General features: G+C 41.7%; 1 long non-coding RNA gene across 1 annotated transcript; it reads right to left on the reverse strand.

Moving 5' to 3' along the window:
• Nucleotides 1-2,507: 2,507 nt before the first annotated feature.
• Nucleotides 2,508-3,170, reverse strand: LOC119902416. Its single transcript, XR_005444325.1, has 3 exons — nt 2,986-3,170; nt 2,817-2,891; nt 2,508-2,725 (listed from the first exon to the last, which is right to left on the reverse strand). It is a non-coding gene; the product is annotated as an uncharacterized LOC119902416 (long non-coding RNA).
• Between the last annotated feature and the right edge of the window lie 21,327 nt (nt 3,171-24,497).

Here is a 24,497-nt window from a genome sequence, read left to right on the forward strand (position 1 = left end):
TATTTTGTGTCTTAACCCTTGATTGCAGTAACTGCCTCAAGCCTGCGACCCATCGACATCACCAAAGTGTTCCATTCTTCATTTGTGATGCTACTGCAGGCTTTTACAGCAGCTTCTTTCAGTTCTTGTTTGTTTCAGGGTGTTTCTCCCTTCAGTCTCCTCTTAAGGAGGTGAAATGCATGCTCTATTGGGTTAAGGTCAGGTGATTGACTTTTTCCCCTGACGAAGTCCTTTGTTTTGTTGGCACTGTGCTTTGGGTCATTGCCCTGTTGCATGATAAACTTCCTCCCGATTAGTTTAAATGCATTTCTCTGTAAATTGGCAGACAAAAAGTTTCTGTCCACTTCTGAATTCATTCTGCTGCGACCATCATCAGTTACATCATCAATAAATATTAATGAGCCTGTTCCAGATGCAGCCATGCACGCCCAAGCCATGACATTACCTCCACCATGCTTCACAGATAAGCTTGTATGCTTCGGATCATAAGCAGTTCCTTTCTTTCTCCACACTTTGGCCTTTCCATCACTTTGCTAGAAATTAATCTCGGTCTCATCAGTCCATAAGATTGTGTTACAGAACTTTTGCGGCTCATCTCTGTACTTTTTCAAATTTCAATCTGGCCTTCCAATTCTTACTGCTGATGAGTGGTTTGCATCTTGTGGTGTGGCCTCTATATTTCTGCTCTGAGTAGTCTTCCAACAGTGGATTGTGATACCTTTACCCCTGCACTGTGGAGGTCGTTGGTGATGTCACTTACTGATGTTTGGGGGGTTTTCTTTACGATATTTCTGTCATCAACTACTGTTGTTTTCCTTGGCCGACCTGTTGGACGTCAGTACACCAGTAGTTTCTCTTCTTTTTCAGGACATTCCAAATTGTTGTGCTTGCTATGTCCAATGTTTGTCCAATGGCTCTGGTCGATTTTCCTTCTTTTCTCAGCTTGCTTTTCTCCCATAGACAGCTCTCTGGTCTTCCTGTTGGTGTATCCTCTTTAACAGGAAATGCAGTCTTTATAGGTTTGAAGGATGAAAACTTAGACTAGTCATGCAGAGCTATTTAATGTTTGGACAATCAACCTAAAACACCTGGGCAACAAGAAACATCTGTCAGTCACATGTTCCAATAGTTTTGATCACTTGAAAAATGAGTGGGTTCAAACAAAGGGTGGTATGTCCTGAGTTGTTTAACACATCTATGATGTGAATACCACGAAATGAGAGCTGAAATTCTGAACTCTTTGTCCCCCAAATGTCTTCAGTGAACAACAAAAACAAAGGAGTTTGCCTTACCGTTACTTTTGGAGAGGACTGTAGAGGCCACTAACATCAAGACAAGAAAACTCCTCACAATGTATGGAGGGTTTCACCCCAAATCCAGCACCCTGAGACTGTACACTAAGCGTAGCGAGGGAGGCCGAGGGCTAGTGAGTGTCAAGACCATTGTCCAGGATGAAACGACTAAGATCCAGGAATACATTAGGAAGATGGCCCCTAAAGATGAAGTGCTTAGTGAATACCTCAGGCAGCAGAAACACGAGGGTGAGGACAAGGAAGACGAAGAACCTTCATGAAGAGACAAGCCGCTGCACGGCATGTACCACCGACTGTGTTGTTGCAAAGTTTTAGAGCATCAGAGACACCGTCCCCGTCAACTTAGTAACTCTCTCACTCCTGCCTGTGGGCACATGGTGCGAGAGGAGAGGGAAAGCCGCTGTGCTGCTGCCAGAAGAGCTGCTGCCAGAGATTACTCTTAGCAGCATGCAGGGAATTAAATTAGGATATATTTTAATTTCTGGATCAAAATTAGTGCTAGGGACAATGCAGTAAGTGTTGGATAGTGGTACGAACTGTAGTGACATATCCCAATCGTCTCAACTAAACTCCACTACGCCCTTGGTTCAATGGCTCAGACTCATGACAAAAGTTCAGTTTAGGTCACAAATGAATGAATATCCCTGTGGTCCCAACAGTGTTGTCCAGTTAAACCATGACAATGACCACAACTTTAAGTCTGAATCAGAAACTAATTTGGCTAGTAGGCCTGACTGTGATAAAGAAACTGCTAGCTTAGTGTAGCAAGACGAGGGTGTGATTCTGTATTAATCTAAATTCTAAACAACGCCACCTGGGGAATTTCACCCCAGGAAATATTATTAAGAAATAGGTCACACGGGTTCACCTGAAATACGACCAGGGCAGAGAGGGTGTTTCACATTTAAACAAATTATTGTATTGATTAACAAATACTAATTAAAGACAAACAGACCTAAATTAATTTAACTAAATTAACAAATACTTTGTATAAAATTTAATTAAAAGGCATGCCATTACTGAATAAATAGAAATATGGGTCTAATAATTTAAAATACAATATACTATTTTTTATACCCAGTGGCAAAACAGATAAATCAAAACACACCAAAAATGAATCAAAACATGCAAATCAAATAATTCAAACCCAACAAAATGGAAACGGAAGATTGAATATAACACACAAACCCACAACAAAATGCCAACTGTTTATATATGATATAATTAGACCCAAACAGCAAAGAAATACTAAAACCGGCAAGCCCGCTTAGAGCCAAGACAGAGCCGGAACTGGGCCAACCAGGCAGGGAGCAATCCCACAGGGGGAGATAGAGAAATCCAAAGCCAAGACACGAGGCAGACGGACCAAGCCACCGTTCAAACCTCCGCCAAGGCAGCAGTGCAGCGGATCACTTGAGGGAGGGAGAGATTTAGCACCATTAATGTTTAGCATGGTATATATTCAATTAAATGGCCTACAGTGCGGGAGAAGTGCATACATACCCACACGGTTCCACAGCGCACACATAGTCAGCCCACAGGCAAGAGCGAGACAGCCAGCCCGGCAAATGGTTTGCTCTAAAACAATCAAGGAAGCAGTGTGTTTAACCGCGATGCGCTGAGTGCACGCAGCAGACAGTTAAATCTTCATGTAAGCAGACAGCACACTTACTACACGGACCAGGAGCAATGTCGCGTGCACATACACAACGCCGACCAGGCGACTCCACAGATTTAGGGCCGTTACCACCAGCTAAACTGTTCAGCTAAAGGCCATGAGAGCTCGCAAACAGCGCACAACAACGCCGGACCACCATCGCCAACTGTCGAGACGCCCAACCAAGGTGAGAAAGAGACCGACACAGGTGCATCATCACCTATACTTATAGCCCATGACAGTGGCATCCGGTTCTCAGGGCACCAGTGCAGCGCCATATAGTGGCGGAAGGGAGAAAAACCCTCAACCTGCCACATTTGCATTGTAAACCTGACACTGGCTCAGGTCTCTCTGAGTAATGATCTCTCTAGGTTTGTCTACAAGAAGGATCATTCCAAGAGTCTTAGCAAACTTAAGTGAAATAATAAAAGCAATGATAAGCAATAACTTGTAGCTCAAATGACTAGATCCACACAGTTTTATTAAAATTACTTTTTACTTTAGTGTGCATCTTTAATATCCTGTATTGAACAACATTAACTTTGCACATGAACGTGTTTTTTTTGTGAATTTTGTGTATTATAAGCCTCTTTCAAGTTTCCAACCGCATATACTTTTACATTCGATCCACCATCAGATAATTGGCTAAGCACAATCCCTTTCTCCAATTACATTCTTTGTCAGAGCCGAGCCCACTGACCAAAGGTCACAGTGCTGTCATTTTCTCTTTCGTATTGACTTTCTTAGATAGGCTATAGGTTTATTTTCTGCATAGAACAGAGTGTGGAAAACAGAGCACGTCATTTTCAAACCCATTACTGTAAGCTCTACAAAAACTATTATTAAAACTGACTTTGATCCCTGGAGGAAAACATAAAATCAGCCTCATCAATTCATTCTGACACAATTCAAAGAATGTTATAAACAACCAACATACTGTAGATTCATTATTGTGGCCCCCAGACTGCTGATATGGTGTGATTGCTTGAGGTTTCCTCCACAACTGGCATCCATAAGGGCCAGCAATGCAGCTCATGTACTGTATGTGCTGAAGTGTTCCTTTGTGGCTCTACTGAACTGTATGTTTAATGCACAGCTCCCATGGTAAACCATTACTGTGTATGCCTTGAGACACAGCTCCCACTCGGGGGAAAGCTGCAACCAATTAAAAGAAACCTTGAATGGGAGTTGCTCTCAAAGAGGAGTACACGCCAGTGTGACAGGTAGATAGGGTGCCATGTTGGGCTCAGTACGTGTATGCAACTTTCTGATGGAAGAGAGCTATAAAGAGAGGCTATTGTGAATGTTTGCTTGCACATGGGATCTTTTGCTGCATCCGTGCAAGCTGTTCAGACAAAAACCATAATCACAGCAGGGGAGGGTTGGGGGGCATATGAAATGAAACATCAGCTGTATCGTTGTGTGCATTTTCACGGCTGATGTACCTGTCACTCGCTGTGTGACAGTGAGTAATGAGCTCTGCATTTCATTTACTGGACAGACCCTTATTCACTCCCATTTGAAGTTTTACAGTTGGTTTTTTTGGAACCAGAAGTGCCCATACTTATCCAAAGATTTTTTTGGGACATTTTTCACCTTTATTGATAGGATAATGAATTGAGGGGGGAAACGAGGGAGAGAGAGAGATGGGGAGCGACACGAAGCAAAGGGCCACAGGTCGGATTTTACTGCTGCAGTAAGGATTTACCCTTGTACATGGGACGTGCGCTCTATTTCTATATTCTATATTTGAATGAGAAGGTGGAGCTAGCTTGCTTAGTCAGGCACCAGTTTATGGTGGAAATGGGAGGTTTATTTACATAAAGGGAAAAACAATCAGGTGGCAGGTGACAATTCAAACAGAATATAATGCAGTAAGGCTCTCAGGCATTTTGTGTTGCTTTCAGTTATGTTTTCTCATGTATTATTATGCCTGCTGAGTCAACACATATTCAAGCATGATTTAGTCTTCGCTCCTTTGAGTCTTTTGTTTGTGGAAGTAACCTCTTTAAATGTGATTGTGGCACCTTTTCATCTCAATGACAAATGATTTAATTTTAATTAAGTTATAAACTCCTGGACTTTAATAGTTCCTGTGTTTCAGAAGATTTTTGCTCATGGTCAAAACATTTGCACATTCAAAATCTATCCCACATATCTGTGGTCTCTGACATGTCGCGAAAAAAGTTGTAATATTACAAAAATAACTTTATCATTTAATAAGAATGTATATTATATTGTAATATTTATAATAGGGCTATAACTAGCTCTACACTGTAATACAAGAACAATGCTGTTTCTTTATTTTCATGGATCATCAACCTGTCAGGATGCTGACTTTTTGCCTGGAAGCTCTTAGCTTTATAGCTTCACTGATTTAAGATGCTGTTGCATGTAACAAAGTGTATATTTAAGACCACTTTTATAGAGTTCTTTTTTTTAAATGAGACAGGCTGGAAACAAAAAATTATCTGGAGATGGTGTTTTCAACAAACACGTTTAAATAATTTCACTCACAAAAGGGAGAAAACTAGCTAGATACAGCGGATTGATAGCACTTTATAATAACTACACACTATGAAGCATTAGTTAAGCATCAGTAAATATGGAATTCACCATTTATAAAGTATTGTTCATGCATTGATACACATTAGTAAGTCATTCATAAATACAGGTATAAATGTTTTATTCTTTATTATCTACACACAACAAAGTAGTTGTTCAGTATTAATAATAATAAATGATTAATTAAAAATGTACTAAGTGTTGTTCTTGTTAATACACATTAGTAAGACATTTTATTTTCATTAATAATCTCTGGTTGAGATGGACGGCTTGACCAGAAACCGTACTTTTTCCTGTTTCCTGTGTTAAATTCAATGTCAATATTGAGTTTTTTTATTTGTTTGCGTAACCAGACGTTGCGTATTTATTGTTGCTAACTTCACTGCCAAGACGTCCAAAAACGACACAAAAGGGGTGTTAACTCAGGCCGTAAAAAAGCTGAGACTTCAGAAGCCTAACTGAGACTTTTTTCAATCTCATTTGTAATGCTTTGTATGGCCTAGACAGTCCTTACTTTAGAGGGAAAATACTTATAATAAATAATTTCCTTAAACTTTCTCTTAAGTGGTCATGATCATATGAACCATAGGCACATATATATGTTTTTTCATTGTAATAATACTTTTTATCAAATACAAACATTAAGCACATAATTGATGAGCTGGTAGTGATAGATAATCCGTCTCAGAGATACGGTACCTTTATTATTATTATTACAGAAACTTCCTAAGCGGCAGATCCTATACTAACTGCTTGGTAACCATGGTAATAAGGATTAGCAACTGATTTAGGAAAAAGACCATTACAGATTAACATTTCCAAGTCAATATTCCTTTCCTAACTTTAGATAAGAAAAGTGTATTACAGAAGCATCCTAACTTCGTAAAATCTTGAATAAACTCTCCTAACTTTAGGATAACTGTTGAGCTGTCCTAACTTTTACTTTTCCACCAGGTAGTGTTTGCTAACTCGTTTAATCCACATGGCTCTTTAATTGCTTTTACAAAATCAACAAAATGTCAACAGGCAGAACTTAATTGATTTGATGCGTTTGATGAGGAAACACTCATTAGTAGAAAGGCAATGTAACACTAGATAACATCTCATTATATAACATAATATAAAGGCTTGATGTAACAAAAGGATCCTAATGCAAGTCTTTGATAGGAGGAGATCAGACAGCGGCTGGCTTCCCTTGGCATCATCCTGACTAATCAAAGTTAATCAAAGCATGACAGTGGCCTCATCTGATTGGTTAATGATTTAATTTTTTTGTCACAAAGGGATGCCAACTCTGCCCAGCCTCCTCGCGTAGTCAGACTGAAGGCCAGTCTACGGTGGTGCAATATATTGTTTCACCACACATCCAACGTGTAGCATTTAGAGGGGCGCTGTTTCACTTATTGTAAGATAGTGAGAAATGGGGAAGAGAATACCACAACAGCTTATAATATTTATCGTGAGTATAAACATTGTGTTTTTACTGAAATGATAAATAGAGTCTGATAAAAACAGGGGAAGCCTGGCTTCCCTTGGCTTCTGGGAAAAAACGCAAGTCCCCATTAAACGCCTGGTCTGGTTTTTATAGAAGTTCTTTGGATGTATAAAACCTCCTAAACCTCGCTGTGTCACCCGCTTTAGCTGCTTAGATCATTAATACAAATATTAATGTTAAAATTTATGTCAGTCAGTATGGACATGCTACACATCGTTAGGGTTTGATTCTCCACAACTCAATCATTCAGTTCATTTAACGGAAACAACGAGCCCCAAAGTCTAATTCTTATAGATTTACCGGTGTAACCTTACCTGGCATGGTACAAGAGATGAAAAGGGAAAAAAGTGCCGACTCACATTACCTTTGAAGCGCTCGTTAGGTCAGGTAAGCCTGAATGTGTCCCTTCCTTGATTATTTATATTCCCTTAGTCTCTAAGGGTCCCCCGATCAAAAGAATCAAAAAAGCTTCTCATAAAAATGAATCCAAGTTGTGAATACTGTCAAGTCCATTGCTGTCTGTCTGCTAACTTCTCTCATCCTGCACCCTGTAGTTGTTTTCCTTATGTTGCTGCCTTCAAAATAAAAGCGCATAAGCCATCTGTCGGAGCTAGATCAAATGAATGACATGTATTTGATATTAATGGATAATTTTTATACAAGTAATATTCTGTTTGAAATAACTTTTTCATAGTAGCCTATTTCAGTGCAAGAGGAATAAAAGGCATGTACCATATGGACGCCTGTCCCAAATAAAGGCAAGGTCAATTCAGTGATTTAAGCAAATAAAGCCCGGGCTATCAATCAAAGTTTTATGGTACTGAACTAATGCTTCATAGTGTGTATTTATTATAAAGTGCTACCAGCTGTTCTATTTCGTATAGGCTTCGCCCTCTAAGGCTATCGATATTGGGCTTACTCCTCTGCGCGCCTGCGCGGCACTGAGAAAAGTTGTCTACGTCCACCCACCGCATGGGCCTCTCCTACGTCTGCACCTTGTTTATATATAGAAAACGGTGAGACCTGGCCTTCGGCTCCCATTTTTCTTCAGCACTGAGCTGTCTAAAGAGCAGAAGATTTCCTGTCGGAAATGAAGAGCAATATCTTCAAGCAAGTTGGCCCAAACGGGGCGGGACGCCGCTACATCAGTATGGGTGTGCGGCTTCATCCTGCCGGGGGACCTCAATCTCCCATGCTGGGTGCGCCTCGGACCGTAGCATGCCAGCCTAGCGCTCACACACCTGTTGCTATCGGATGAGCAGGAGTCCCCCAGCGACTCTATGCTTCCCCCATTCCAACCTCTGGTGATGCCGGCCTCGACGTTGCGATGTTGCCGCAGCGAGGCAAGCGATTGTTAGGTTACAATGATGCTACCGTCAGGCTAACATGTAGCTAAAGGTAAGCTAACGTGTAGCTGACATGCGGTCTGCCCCTGGATCAGCTGACCAGGGAGACCCCATGTGTCCACGTTGCACCACATTAACGGCGACAAATGACATCTAGCAACGCGTTTCATTGCTGCTGGCCGACCCTCGTCTGTCAGAGCGGACCACTGGTAAGCTAAGGGTAAAAAAAAGCTGTGTGTGAAATCTTGTTGCTCCTTTTGTGGAAATTGTTGAACAAAAGCCCGTCTCAGTCGACCCAACCACACCAAGCACACATTTCCCACACTGTGTGAGCCAGCTGCCGTTAGCCAGGTGGCTAATCTGCAGCTTGAAACTCAAAGCAACAAGCAGTACACTCTGTTCACGATCAGAGGTACCTTCACACATCTGTAGTGAACAGCCCGTGTGGATTTGATATTTTATATCAAATAAATTTGGAGATCCCAAATTCTTTTTCTCTCCCTGAGAAAAAGAGGAGGGGGGTTGAAATATCAACCCTCAACAAACATCTGAAGTACCCCAAAGGAGGGAGTGAAAGGTTTGCTTTCCCCTAAGTGCTGTTATGGGCAGTTAGATAAAGTAGTAAAACTTACCACCTCTGGTGAAGTCGAGATAATAGACTCTATGCCTGACTGTTGTGTAACATTACACAGAGACTAACCTCAACCTGAACCAGGCTGTGAGGACCAGAGAAGGACCCTTCCCCGAATTCCTTTGTGTGGACAAATGAATACTGTCTCCTTATAACTTGCCTATTACCTTGTTTAATTAAATAATCTTTGTTAAGTTACTTAGCAGGTCTCTCCACTCCATTTGAGCAGTTATATTACCATGTTGTTGTTGTTGAAAAGAAGAATCCATAAAGAAAGTTAATTTGCAGTGTTTTAATCTTCCTCAAAACTCACTGATATTCCTTTAATTTAGGTTATACTAATGCCATGCTTCAACACCGTTTTATATAGTTTCTTAGAAATTATATGATAAAGAAATGTTATCCTATGCTACTTGATTAATTTTCCAGCTCGAATTTAATGTTAAATAACTAATTTCCCCAGCTCAAGTGTTTAACTGTTAACCATTCTAATATTCCAGCGATTAAGTAACTTTCCTTTCCTTTTTATCAAATGCTTAAAACTAAGAACGGTATAACTGTTTGACATTAAAGGTTTGATTGTGGGAAAATATTTGATTAAAATACGCGCATATAGTCTTATACCATATTAAAAGTTAATTCACCAAAGTCTTGGAGGAGACCAGAAGCCAAGCCCCCCTGGGGACACATTACATTACATTTACTCATTTGGCAGACGCTTTTATCCAGAGCGACTTACATTTGAGGAACAACATAAAAGCATCAACAGAGCATCAACTACAGATCTACAACTGACAATACATACTAATAAGAGCAGCAATAAATACTAGTAAGAGCTCACAGTACATATCATACCAATGGGGTAAATACCTAGGGAAGGAAGTAAGAGTTAACAAAAAGTGCAATCAATACAAGATCATTGTAGGGGATAGAAGAAGAAGAGCACAGGAAGTGCATGTCAGAGGTTAGGAGTTTGAGGTGTTATAAGAGAAAGTGTTCTCGGAAGAGATGAGTTTTCAAGAGCTTCTTGAAGTTAGAGAGGGACGCCCCTGCTCTGATGGCGTGTGGTAGCTCGTTCCACCATCGTGGTGTCACAGATGAGAATAGCCGGGACTGGGATTGCTTTGTGTGAGGGGATGGCAGAGCCAGGCGGCGTTCGTTGGAGGAGCGTAGCGGCCGAGAAGGTAGGTTTGTATTATGGAGTTTAGGTAGATGGGTGCAGACCCAGTAGTCACTCTGTATGCAAGCATTAGTGACTTGAATTTGATTCTGGAGGCCACGGGGAGCCAGTGGAGGTCACTGAGTAATGGAGTGACATGAGTCCTTTTGGGCTGATCAAAAACCAGACGTGCTGCTGCGTTCTTAAGGGTTTCACCGCACAAGCTGGGAGACCTGCTAGGAGGGCATTGCAATAGTCGATGCCGTGCGAGCAAATGATCGGCCCCAGTGAGGTGGTGTAAATTGAGAAGAGAAGGGGCCCAGGCACTGAGCCTTGGGGCACCCCTGTGGAGAGGCAGTGGGAGGAGGATAATTGTCCTTGATTCGAACCACAGGATGTTATGAGTTGTAGTTTTTTCCCTGTGAGTTTGAGTTTTTGCCATTGTTTCATATGTCTATTTGCCTGTTTCTCTCGTTCCTTGTCCTTAGTAGTTTATGTCTCGTCTTTTATCTTAGCTCTTGGTCCTGTGTTTTCTTTGTCTTTGTTCCCAGTCCTGTGCCTCGGTTATGTTTTAGTATTTATTTCTTGTTCCTCGTCTGCATTATTTTAGTTTAGTCTGCTCTGTATTCCTTGTCTTAGCTCCTTGTTCTGTGTCTCGGTTTATGTCTTAGTGTTTTGGGTTCTGTCCTGTGTCCAGTATCAGTTATATAGTCTGTTGTGTTTTGGGGTTCACTCATGTCCGTCTCTGTCTGTCACTCATGTCTGTCTTCTTGATGCCTTAGTTTCCAGTTCAGTGTTTTACTTCGCTTCGGTCGGTGTTCAGTGGGGATGTGTCTGCTTGTGTCTTGATTCATTTATATTTATTCCTCTGATCTGTTACATGTTCAGTAACCTGTGTCATGTCTATTCCCTCCAGTATCCCTCTGCCTGACTGTCTCTCTGTTCTCCCCTCTGCTCTCTCTCCCTGCCTGTGCCTCGTTAGCCTCATGTCTTTCACCTGTATTGCTCCCGGCCTGCTCGTTAGTCCCTGTGTATATATACCTGGTGTTTCTGTCTTGTCTTTGTCGGGTCATTGTTTATTGTCACCCAGTGTTGCAGTTTGTTCTCATGTCTTCAGCCTTACTTGCCGTGTCTCCCTGTTACCCTGCTCATTTTTGGATTCTGGTTTTTACCCTTTTGGATTTCTGTTGGACAGTCTTTGTTTTTGGACTCAGTCAATCAGCCACTCCGTTTCTAAGTGTGCTCGCCTTTTGTTATATTAAAACCCTTCTCTCTTCGTTGAATTTATCTTTTTCTTTTTTTTGGAAAGTCATCTTATTTTCTTTTTGTTGAAGTTACCAGACTGTTAAGTCACGCAATTTTAATTCAAGAACGACAAAGTTCTTTTTAAGCTTTATTTCGTCGAGTTAACTCACTCCTCCCCTCGACAACGGAGTCGGGAGGCCAGCCACGTGGTTAATTACGCGAGCAGTAACGAAGGACAATCAAACCGACAACCCGAGCCAAAGTTAGCAGCCTATCCCTGCAAGGTTTACCTAGGGAGTCCGGAGACCCTGGGCGAACTGAATTTCCAGTGATGCCTGGAAAAACGAGGATTTATGAGTTAATATTTCTGAAATATTAATATTCATAATTTGTATTAAAAATCATACGTAAACATGCTACACACCCCTTCCCACAGAAACTGTGTATGAGCCCACGACAGCGGACATTCCCTTCGTGTGGACAGAACACATACATAACCTGTACAGATATTTTTCTGAAGAAGAAATCTGCCGGGCAGTGTGTGATGCTGTTCACATTATGCACGTTCCCCCGGCAGTGCCTGGCTGCGAGCTCGTGCATAATCACGGCAGCACTTGCACGGTCCTTCTGCGCGTACCAGGGTTCCTCCTTGGTTCACAGAAGGCAGGCTGTGTCATATGAGCCCTCAAAGCGGTCATATGCTTCATGCGGACAGGATATCCTATCGCCGCTCCACACATTACGCCTCTACTCAGTCCTCTTACTCCTCCAAGTGGTCGGCGTTCCAACGCTGGTGTTTTAACCAGGGGTTGGAACCGGTGGCCTGTCCGCTGCCGGGGGTGCTTTCGTTCCTCCAGCTGCACGTGGACAGGGGTCTGGCATTCACTCAATTAAAACCTACGCTGCCGCCATCTCATCCTGTCACGAGGGTTTTGGTGACAGGACAGTGTTCGCTCACCCCCTGGTGAAGCGTTTCCTGAAAGTGGTGTTGTTCCACAGTGGGATTTAGCGCTGGTCTTACACACGCTAACCCAAGCCCCTTTTGAGCCTTTAGAGACGGCCGACCTGAAGTTTCTTTAGGTCAAGGTTGCCTTACTTGTGGCTCTGACATCGGCCAAGAGGCTCAGCGATCTGGCTGCCCTCTCTGTGGCTCTGTCATGTCTCAGGATTCAGGGTGACGGCAGCTCGGCAGGTGATTCCTGGTCTTCCCCGTGCTCTTTCGTCTGTTTCTACCTGCGTGATGTCTCCTGTTTCTCGCTGACTCACTCAGTACTGAGTGTTTTGGCTGAGTGATTTTCCCTTGTGAGTGTGCGGTGCGCCCTCTCCCACGGGACGGTGGGGGGGGGCTCATGCAGTCGCTGTTGTAGCATGTCTAAACTACGTATGAATTTTAATACATTTGTGAGAATTCATACCCAATTATGAATTTTAATATTCAGAAAATATTAATCCATAAAAAGCTCTCGTTTTGCAAGGGCACCACCGGAGTTGTTATTAACCTAGAGTCTCCAGACCTCTAGGTAGCTTTTAATAATTATACAATTATTCACCAGTGATCAGTTAGTTAATAATCACTCAATTATCTTAAATCAATCAGTCAGTCTCATATCTAAAGGGTAAATTCTCTTGGCAAGGACTTAGAAGTAGGCAATACACACTATTCCTTGGTTACAGTGAATTTATTAACTAACTAAGGTGATATAAAAAGGTGGTTAAATACATCAGAGAAATAAACAATGGCTAAACAATGAGAATGGAGGTTCAATTGTGGGAGGACTTGACTCATACGGCAGAGGAGAACTAAGGAAAGTAAGCTATGAGTTTAGGCCGTTTACCGCGGGCTGCTGGTAAACGGCCTCACACTGGCAGAGTCCGTGCGTTCTCGTTTACATGATGGCATGTAATACTTATTTTGTCCACTTGGGGGAGCTCAGGTTACATGACGACAGCGTAGATTAATCTGAAAACAATCTTTCCTTAGGAACTGGGAAATTTAGTTATTTAGCCTTAAATTCAAGCTGGCAATTAATAGCGTATAGTATGACCTTTCTTTATCATTAGTTCTAAAGGTGTTGTCAGAAAGCATTGTGAACAAGCATTGGTTACACATAAAATGAAGGAGTGTCCTTAACCTTGCTGAAAATTAAAACACTGCAAAAGTAACTTATTCTTTTCAGTAATAATAACAGATAGCAACAACATGGTAACATAACTACTCAAATAGAGGCAAACGTAATCAAGTAAGAGTCTTTGGAGACTGCAGTCTTTGTTTGCATAAAGTTCAGGGCTGTCCTTGGTGTCCTGGATTTTGTCACACCTGGGTGTGACCAGGAGTATCCCTTTGATGAGAGGTAATTAAACACAGAGCAAGGACAGTTGCCATGGTTACATGTGTGGGGCAGTTTAGGGTTTCCTGACCCTTTCTTTAAGAAGAGTTCTGATAGGCTGTTTGTAATCTCTAGTTAGTTTCTTTGTCATTTTAACAATTCAGGCACCGAGAGGTCTCTTCAGCCGTCTGTTAAAAGTTGATATCTTTACCCCCTCCTTTCTCTCTCCCAGGGAGAGAAGAGGAATTTGGAGTAGCCCAAATTTATTTAATATAAAATGCACAAATCCCCACTGTTGGTCCACTACACTGTCGTGACCCCACCTGCATCTGTACAGCTGCAGGGGCCCCCATCCAGTTCCCCGACTATTACTAGTCCCCTACCTCTCATGCCGCCGACGACACCAACCCGCCGACAGCGGGTGACTGGGTGGCTCATGGCTCTATCGGCAGGTAGCCTACAACATTTGTTCTGCTGAATTATGCATCCATCTCTTTAAGTCCTTTTCAGACACTTTGCTGTGCTCATTTATTAAACGTGGTAATCCAGGGTTTTTCCTGCATAGAGACATTTTTGGCGCCCCACAAAGAGATTTTAGCAGTCGTCAAAGGAAAATCACCAGCACCAAAATGATCAGAAATGAAAGTGAAAAAAGCAATTCATATTCTCTCCGAATGTGTTTTAATAGCTATATATAGTTAATATCTTGCGCGGATGGCTGATTGATGGATTGCTGGGAAGTGATTAGTATCAGTAGAAATTTAGCAAAACTTCAATAAAAAAAAAAAAAAAACGCAAATCGAATTATAATCGCAATATCTACCAGAAAAATTGCAATTCGATTTGTCCCCCCAAATTGTTCAGCCCTACTTCAAGTGATGCATTTACCCTCCGCATTGTATCTATTGGGTTAAATACATAAATAAACAATAAATGGAATATTTAAGGGGCTAACCGCATCTCATTAAAGGTGTGTTCGAGATGACTGCGGTTGACTTTCCCCGACTTGATAGCCAAACGCGAGCTGCCGCCGTAAAGTCGGACACGTTCTACCTGCATGAGCTTACTGTGAGCTACTCCATGACTAATCTTGTGGCATTTTCAAGACAAAGGCCACAAGATTAAGCAACGTGGTCCAATTTGTGCAGCCGGAGAGACGCAACTACGGTTGCTGCAGCGTCTGAAGCCACCTTGCTCCCGCAAGGTTTCATGTCACCTGACATGGTGACGTTTTGCAGAACCAGTGAACATTTCTTTATCATATAATTTCTAAGAAACTATATAAAACGGTGTTGAAGCATGGCATTAGTATAACCTAAATTAAAGGAATATCAGTGAGTATTGAGGAAGATTAAAACACTGCAAGTTAACTTTCTTTATGGATTCTTCTTTTCAACAACAACAACATGGTAATATAACTGCTCAAATGGAGGGGAGAGACCTGCTAAGTAACTTAACAAATTTTAACCACCATGCCAATTCAAATTTTATTTATATGGCGCTTTCACATCAACAGTTCTCATAGCGCTTTTCAAATAAAGCAGGTGTAGACCGTACTGTAATATGTAAGTTCAGCATGCATCACATAAGTCAGCGCTACGCAGCGCAGCTCAAAGTCAATTGGCTATCTTTGAGTGCTTGTAAGCGCCTCCTGCTGGCTTTTCCATATACCTTATGGAGGGCCAGAGAGTTTTGCAGGGTGTGGTCGTTTTGGGGGTTCTGCTCTGTCAAAGGGCAGGGAGTTCAGAATTACGGCAATGCCACCAGTGTCTCTGCAGGGAACCCATGACTCAAGTTCGGGTTGCCTCTCGCCTTGCCTCCTCTGCAATTCTGCAATCTCCTGCATAGCGCTTCACCATTCTCTATCAGAGAAGAAGATTACCTTCTTTTGGAAGCAGTGCTTTGGTGTTGCTCCTCCTCAGTGCTCAGGGTGTCTTATTCCCTCAATGTTTTGTGCTCTTGGTTTTCTTCCTCTTCTACTCTCACCTCTTGCTGTAGGCAAACACAATGAGAAAGACAGGTAAACACAAAAGCCTTAAATTTTACATCACAATGTCAGTATCTTTAATCCAAAACAGATCTGAACAAATTGATTAAGAAAACACATATTTACTTGTTCTACACAACATCGACAACCTTGAGTTATTATGTAATACTGTTATTTAGTCAACTGGATAATGTTAATGTCTTAAGCCCAGAGGGACATTTTGCATCAAGCAAATGAAAATAGAATTACCTCCACTGATACAGCCTCAGCAATCACTCTTATGAGCAATCCTCTCTCTCCTCCTCAGAAAGGAAAGGCATGGCCTTGAATCGCGGGTCCAGAGCAGAGGCTGTGAAGAGAGTGTTTCTATACTGCTCGCTAATGTATTTCTTGCTGAGGTCTCCACTAATGGCCTAGCTTTATCTCCTGGACCACTGATGACTCTCCAGTGCTGTGCTTAGTGTCCTGGATGAGTTGAGCTTGCAAAGGAGCAAACAGATGGTGGGGCGCCTCACCTCTGACATGAGTAGTTGCATCTTTCATTGGCTTTAGGGCCTTGATAATGTCCTCTGCATTTGAGATGTCTGCTTCACTAAGAGTGCAGATATCAGACTCTCCTCTCCTTACTTGAGGAGACAGTAAGGCAGCGCAGACTGCAGGCTGGTTCTCCAGAAACCTGTCAACCATCTCGTACGCACTGTTCCATTAGGTTTTCAGCTTGTGTCTCGGCAGAATAAGTAGCTTCTGCTTCTCTTCAAGCTGGTGTTTTGCAGTGGTGATGCGGTGAAAAAAACGTAGTAATACGTCTCACTCTCCCTAGTAGCCTTGACACAGTGGGCAACTTGAGTGCTCACTGAGAGGCCAGGTTTAGCGTGTCTGCTACATTCTTTTAACAGTTCAGCCATATTTGCACCAGTGTGGCTCTCATTAACTGCTCTGGTTGATTATGTGATAAAATGCGCAGTTACGGTGACATACGATTCTGTGGCAATGGATGTCCATGCATCACATGTTAAAGCTATCCTACCCGCTTTCTTCAGTGATTCCATGACTTCAGTTGTAGAGTGTGGGGATCGCTGTTTCAGTAAAATATTTTCGAGATGGGACGTTGTCATGTTATCTCGGCTCCAACGTGTGCAACATAGCACGAAAGCCCTGGTTTTTAACGACTGAATATGGACGCAAATCCTTGGCAATGAAAGTTGCAATAGAGTTCGTAATTCGCTTCGCCTTTTCCGAGTTTCGTGGAAGCTTTGACAGCACCTGCTCGATGGTCCTCTGGTTAGCTGCAACTCCAACCGGGCGTTTTTCTTCCTCCTCCAGGTGGAAACATGTAAAATGGTTTCTCATATTTGTCGTGTTTCCAAAATATTTCAGTTTAGTTTGACACAACTTGCATATAGTGTGGGTCTTGTCCAGTTCATTTTTCCCTTAAACTTCATAGAAGCCAAAGTGCTTCCATATGCTTGATTTTAATACAGGATGCAGGTTGTATTTCCCTCTCCCCGCCATCTTGTGTCTCTGTTGTGTGCAGGGCACAGACTATCCGGGCACTGCACTTCCGCCCTCTCGAGTTCCGCCTTTTTTGTTCCGTCTTTTTCGCGCCATTAACATTATGTTATCAATTAACATTTAGAAAATCGATTATCTGACATTTGCTAATCGATTAATAATCGTCCACGTCCACATCGCGATGCTTCTAAGAATCGATCATTTCTCCGACCCCCAATCTCATTAGGTTTTAATTGCAGTAGACATAGTTATCATTAGGTCTAAGTGAAGTAAGTATCTGCAAATTTATGTTTTGCACTTGCATCTCATCTGCAAACTACAATGACAAAGAGTAGCACCTGCCATGACTCCCCGCTGTGTTTCTGCTCAACACAAGACTTGAGAGACCACAATCACAAAGGCTGCGGTTGTATTGTTGAGTTGACTGTGGCCCAAAAACTGAAAAAGACTTGTACTACCCTCTTTGTCTGCGTCCCTCTCACATGAATATCTACCGTGCATTTTCAGACATTTGTGTCACAGAATGTCTGTTTCCCAAATAGAAACTGGGACAAATATCAGCATACTTATCCATTATTGACAAGCTGAAACATTTACCATAATTCCAATGAAGATCAATTCATTGTTTGATAGCTTCCTTATTTGACAAATGACAATAATCAATAATATATTAACATAAACACCTCTTACTAGGAGCACTGAAATGAAAAAGTGAATGCTTTTGCTGCCTCTCTCAAGTACACTGCTCAAAAAAATAAAGGGAACACTTAAACAACACAATGTAACTCCAAGTCAATCACACTCCTGTGAAATCAAACTGTCCACTTAGGAAGCAACACTGATTGACAATCAATTTCACATGCTGTTGTACAAATGGAATAGACAACAGGTGGAAATTATAGGCAATTAGCAAGACACCCCCAATAAAGGAGTGGTTCTGCAGGTTGTGACCACAGCCCACTTCTCAGTTCCTATGCTTCCTGGCTGATGTTTTGGCTGCACTTTTGAATGCTGGCGGTGTTTCACTCTAGTGGTAGCATGAGACGGCGTCTACAACCCACACAAGTGTCTCAGGTAGTGCAGCTCATCCAGGATGGCTCATCAATGCGAGCTGTGTCTGTCAGCGTAGAGCATGGTGGCGCTACCAGGAGACAGGCCAGTACATCAGGGGACGTGGAGGAGGCCGTAGGAGGGCAATAACCGCTACCTCCGCCTTTGTGCAAGGAAGAGCAGGAGGAGCACTGCCAGAGCCCTGCAAAATGACATCCAGCAGGCCACAAATGTGCATGTGTCTGCTCAAACGGTCAGAAACAGACTCCATGAGGGTGATATGAGGGCCCGAAGTCCACAGGTGGGGGGTTGTGCTTACAGCCCAACACCGTGCAGGATGTTTGGCATTTGCCAGAGAACACCGAGATTGGCAAATTCGCCACTGGCGCCCTGTGCTCTTCACAGATGAAAGAAGGTTCACACTCATTTTGACTTGTTTTAAGGACATTACATCAAAGATGGATCGGCCTGTAATGTGGTTTTCCACTTTGATTGATTGAGTGTGACTCCAAATCCAGATTTCCATTGATAATGTTTGTGTGATTTTTTTTTTTGTCAGCACATTCAACTATGTAAAGAAAGGAGTATTTAATGAGATTATTTCATTCATTCAGATCTAGGATGTGTTATTTTAGTGTTCCCTTTATTTTTTTGAGCAGTGTACATAAACACAGTGCCCCCTTGACAAGTTAACACATACACACACTTTACATGTACACAAGCACTTAAATAAATGCCAAACATCTCCATGTTACTCACACAGTATTCACAGTACTCATTACAAAGAACCAAAACATTCCTGTTTATATTTAAGATCTAATATCTGCAGGGCACACAAGATCCTTCCCTTCCCTCATAAGTGATTTTCATAATAATGGGCTGCCACCAAGTTCCATAAACCAAATGGTTTATTTTAAGTGTTAAGTGTTAGAGATGAGTGTTATGAATTTGTTGCAAGCAGCACATAGTCAAATGTATTAGCAAAACATTTTGTTAGTTTTCACTTGATTTTGGCTTGAAAAAAACTACGTATCATCAGCATACTAATTTCTTTAACTATTAATTTGTTTTTCCTCCAGTCAGTCTAGTCTCTGCATTATTCACACCCACACCCACTTGTGGCACTATCTCCGTGGGGACAAAAAGCAGTCTCTACCTGTGGGGAATCTTGACTTTTATCCCCACGTTGACACAAGTCCCTATCAGTTGGTGTGCCTTCAGGTAAAAGTCCCCACTGGGATATAAAAACATGAAACACACACAGTCACACACAGTCACACACAGTCATGCACCTGAAAAACTCCATTTACATTATTGCCTTTTTAGAGGTAACGGCAGGCAGCTTTTAATTTCCATGAGAATTTGAGGAAAAGTGTTGAGTTAGGCAGCTGCCATCCTCTCATTCAAAGTGACAGCGAGTGTGCACAGGAAGTGTGTTTTCAAGCTGAATGTCATCATGACCCAATCTCAAAAAATGTCACCAATGATGCCAACGTGAATCTGGCTAAGGAATGTCAAGTATTCATATTTCAGCAGTCTGTTTTTTCAAAGTATATTCGCTCTCCTCACCTTCCCCAACTCCTCGTTTTTTCAGAAGAAGATATAGCTGCTTTCCTTCTCTCCTCACTGTTTTCCCCACTTTTCCAAGCATCTAATCCCTTCCCATGATGTCGACCATTGAAGCGATGAGTTTGTCATTGCAAATAGTTTTTTCCTTGATTAATGGTGCATGATTGGAGCAACCTGACCTTGGCTGCCACGGACAGGCTTCATTGTCTTCATATAAATCACAATGAGAAATGACTCAAAATAATTGATGCTCCTAATTGATGTCTGTGCTCAAATTTCTATGAAAAAAAGCACATAAAAATAAAGCATTTTTTTCCTGCTTTCCAAGGTCCATCCGACAGACGTTCACTCGGACTTAGAGGTCAAGGTGTTACAAAGAGCGCTTAAATGCAGTAGGAACTTGTTTGAATTTGAGCAAAAAACAACTTCACATTATTTCTGCATGCATAATTCTTCCTGACATACCCTACAGCAAGGAAGGGCATTGGAAATTCCACCTGAATAGGGATTCTATGAAGAATATGCCCAAGCACGTTCTTTGGTAAGCAGCAGAGTGTGATCGTGGTCTGGGTTAAAATAATCACATAACATTGACTTCTGGTTTCCCACAGGACATGAACTGTAGTCTCCTGGGTGAAAGTCCTGTGTCACCTGACTTTCTAAAGGCTTTCTGGCAGAAAACTAACAATATTTTACTGTCCCATAAACACCACTCCCACTTTCTCGCTAAACTAAACTCACTGATGTGCACAAGCCAGGATGCTAACAGACCATCACAGGTGGAGCTTCATCACAGGGCCCACCTGCTAGTCATTATAAAATTACATAACAGATTTAAAAAAAAATAAATAAAAAATAGGTAAAATCACTGATAAATTCTTATGTTATAATGTGTCACTTGTTGAGCTAAGTAAGCCTATGTCAAATAAAACACAAAGAAAAGCTGCACTGTCAGACAACTTTGTACTAAAGAACAAAGAAAAAAGCTTGCCATTCAAGTTACGGTTTCAGCATTGTGCAGACAGTGACAGCTGCTTGACAGCGTGGTGCATGCTGAACAGGCCTGGTACACTCTCTCAATCACTGCCAAATACAGTCAGCACTAGTCTATGAGGCATATTCTAATACAAAGTAAATTTACAATTGACACAGTGACACATAGGCTACAGGTGAGGAGATGCAGTAAACTAGGAGTAAAACAGGAGGGGTTTATTTCTTACCAATTGCTGAGCAGGGCCTGCTCTGTCCACTTGTTTGGTCCACCCAACGATCCTCCAGAACAAATAATCCAAACAAACCTGTATTATGGGCCCTTTTAAAAAATTTTTTCCTCCTCTCCTTCACGGTGGCAAACCTGGCAGGACTGCATGCGTGTAACTCAGAATACAATGAACGAAAAGTGTGAATCTTGTCCACTGCGTCCACCCTTAACCGGGGGTCCAATTTGATCCTCCTCTGAGCTGGAAACGTTGGTAGTAACATAGACGGAACAATGTCTGTGTGAAAAGCCACAGCTGGCATGCCACTGGTGGATCTGGAAAGCTGGATCACTGCATTTAAGCACACATGGTTGCAGGATTATGCCGCAAAACTTTGTTCAGTATGAATGAGGAAATGCGGCTTATTGGAGGATATTCTTTCCGCATTTATTGTGAGATCTGTGTGTATGTATATACAAACGTATACACACACACACACACACACACACACACACATATATATATATATATATATACACACACACACACACATATATACACACACACACACACACACACACACACCTAAAGTATTATTAGGAACACCATACTAATACTGTGTTTGACCCCCTTTCGCCTTCAGAACTGCCTTAATTCTACGTGGCATTGATTCAACAAGGTGCTGAAAGCATTCTTTAGAAATGTTGGCCCATATTGATAGGATAGCATCTTGCAGTTGATGGAGATTTGTGGGATGCACATCCAGGACACGAAGCTCCCGTTCCACCACATCCCAAAGATGCTCTATTGGGTTGAGATCTGGTGCCCACAGGACTGCCGCATACTGGATGTTTTTCCCTTTTCATACCATTCTTTGTAAACCCTAGAAATGGTTGTGCGTGAAAATCCCAGTAACTGAGCAGATTGTCAAATACTCAGACCGGCCCGTCTGGCACCAACAACCATGCCACGCTCAAAATTGCTTAAATCACCTTTCTTTCCCATTCTGACATTCAGTTTGGAGTTCAGGAGATTGTCTTGACCAGGACCACACCCCTAAATGCATTGAAGCAACTGCCATGTGATTGGTTGATTAGATAATTGCATTAATGAGAAATTGAACAGGTGTTCCTAATAATCCTTTAGGTAAGTGTATATATGTGTATAAAAACTAAAAAACGGTCTACAATCGCCCCTGCTTTATGATTTATGTTTTTTGTTTATGTTACGTGTCTGCTTAGAATATAGTGTTTACCATTAAAACCAGGAGTGAAGTGACTGTTACCATTGATAAGAACAGCTGAACCTTTTCATCTGAACTTGATGCATATAGCTTTTCATCTGCAAAGTAACTCTCAAAGGGTGTTCTTCTCGTCTGCCTATGTCATCAACACCACAATGTAATCAACTGACAGAAGCACACTTCATCCGCTTATGATCACAGGGTTATTCTACAAAAATAGATAGATCAGTGATTGAATTGTTAAGGGGAGAAAGTTATCAGAAAAACAGCTGATCCTGCTGATTTTTTAAAGGACTGAGATGACAGGCATAGCTATGTGTTTGATGACGTCACAGGTGCATGTGTACATTTAGAAAACATGTAGGTGTTACAATTGGATCCATTCTCTTCTATTGGTCAAAAGGGTGTATCTCAACCAATTCCCAACAGTTACTGAAAACTCACCCACATTACCTGTGCCTCAATACCAAAAGGTTTTGCGGTACATTGCCATCCTCTGTAATGTAAGAAATTATAATAAACACATTTATATTAAACTTAATTTGAAAACCAAACTGTATGCTCCTAATATTTGGCCCAACATAAAAAGAAGCATTTAACCATTTCTTTAGTGGCTGTAAATGCACAGTGTAAGTCACAGTTGTGTCCATTATATAAAAGTCTGTCTGTTGTTTCTCCAACTGCTGGAGGGTGGTTAGTGCTGGCTAACATCTGCCTGATTCTTCACACTCCGGTAGTGAAGCTGAGCAGGAGTGGATGGAGTGTAGTCACATGAATACACAAATGCGGTAGTTTGTTTTTAAGGGGAAAGTACATGACCACCATGATGAACACACACAGTGGGGGAACAGTTTGCTAACCGCAAATCCTGCTTTGTAGTACAGGCATCGTCTCTTGAAAAAGATATTTTAAACTCAACGTAACTTTTAATGGTTCATTAAATGAAAATTAAAAATGCCAGGTCATGATTTTTTAAAGACACGTCTCATGAGAACTTGTACACATGAGAAGGAAAACAAAGGAAGGCAAAGAAGTGGAAGAAGAGAGAAAGTCAGGTTAGAGATGGAAATGTCTGTTATGTGTGGACTATTTCTTTCTGTTTCTCTTTGAGATTTTGTCATCATTTTGTCTCAGAATGGAAAAGGGAAAACCTTGCTAAGCATACCAAGTATATTTTTTTTTCTCCAAAGCACATCCGAGATCTCATTTGATCTGCGTAAAATACTGCGTAAAAAAAATAAGGTTAGTGGCCTAGGTAGTAGGTGGCCTTTCAAATCCTGTAATTTTTGTGCCTTCATTACAGTGCCACCATGAGGCCGATTGGTGTAAAATTTCTGTGACAGTGCGAGCACATCTGTTACAGTTACTGTGCTAAGTTTCATGTTTCTAGCTAATTCCAGCTCACGGCAAATGGAGAAAAGCAGATTGCCAACACAAAAACAATCGCTAATATAGCCGCAAGCGGCGATTCGCGGGTTCATACCTTTTTTCCCCCCAATATCACCATCAAAATAATTTCACAGTTCAACATTGTTATAAAACATATCCTGTAAGTTTTGTAACAACTGGACAACCATTTTCTGATCTATAGCGTGATTTGTATCATTCCACGTCCAGCCTGATTTGCATTTTATCCCCTGCAGTTTGTTTGCATTTATAGCGCCCCCGGATGTTTGATTTGAATGAAACTTTGTTTCATTTACTTATGAGGACACATCCCGAGAGATTTGTGATGATTGGAGAATGAATTTGTGATTTATAGTGCAATTTGTGTAATGCTAAGCACCTTTCTTCCGCTTGTAGCACCTCCTATGGACGTATGTACATCAAACTGTCCAGGTATATCCGGGGCACCTATCTGAACATATCCTGTGAGATTTGTGATGATCGGCCCTACAGTTGCTGATTTGTGGATTTATGTCCAGAGCCACGCCCCTTACAAAGTTCATTGGTCCATATCTTGAAAAGTAATTGAGATATTGACATGCTTTATTCCAACTTTTAATAGGCTTGATCCAATGATGATTAAGTTTAGTTGGATTGGTTTATTCTCCAGCACTGGCTTTGGCTTGTGGTGTAAAATATGTTGTTGGATTAGTCTCATGTAGTTACTCTCTCTCCAGCGCTCTGTTTTGGCTTTGTCGGTTAAGTTTATGAGATAATCAGCTGATCACTAATTGGCAACAAAACGGTAGCTTA

Source organism: Micropterus salmoides, unplaced genomic scaffold, assembly GCF_014851395.1.
Source record: "Micropterus salmoides isolate LMB-PRFRI ecotype aquatic unplaced genomic scaffold, ASM1485139v1 Ms_hic_scaffold_14, whole genome shotgun sequence".
In the NCBI taxonomy this organism is placed as follows: Eukaryota; Metazoa; Chordata; class Actinopteri; order Centrarchiformes; family Centrarchidae; genus Micropterus; species Micropterus salmoides.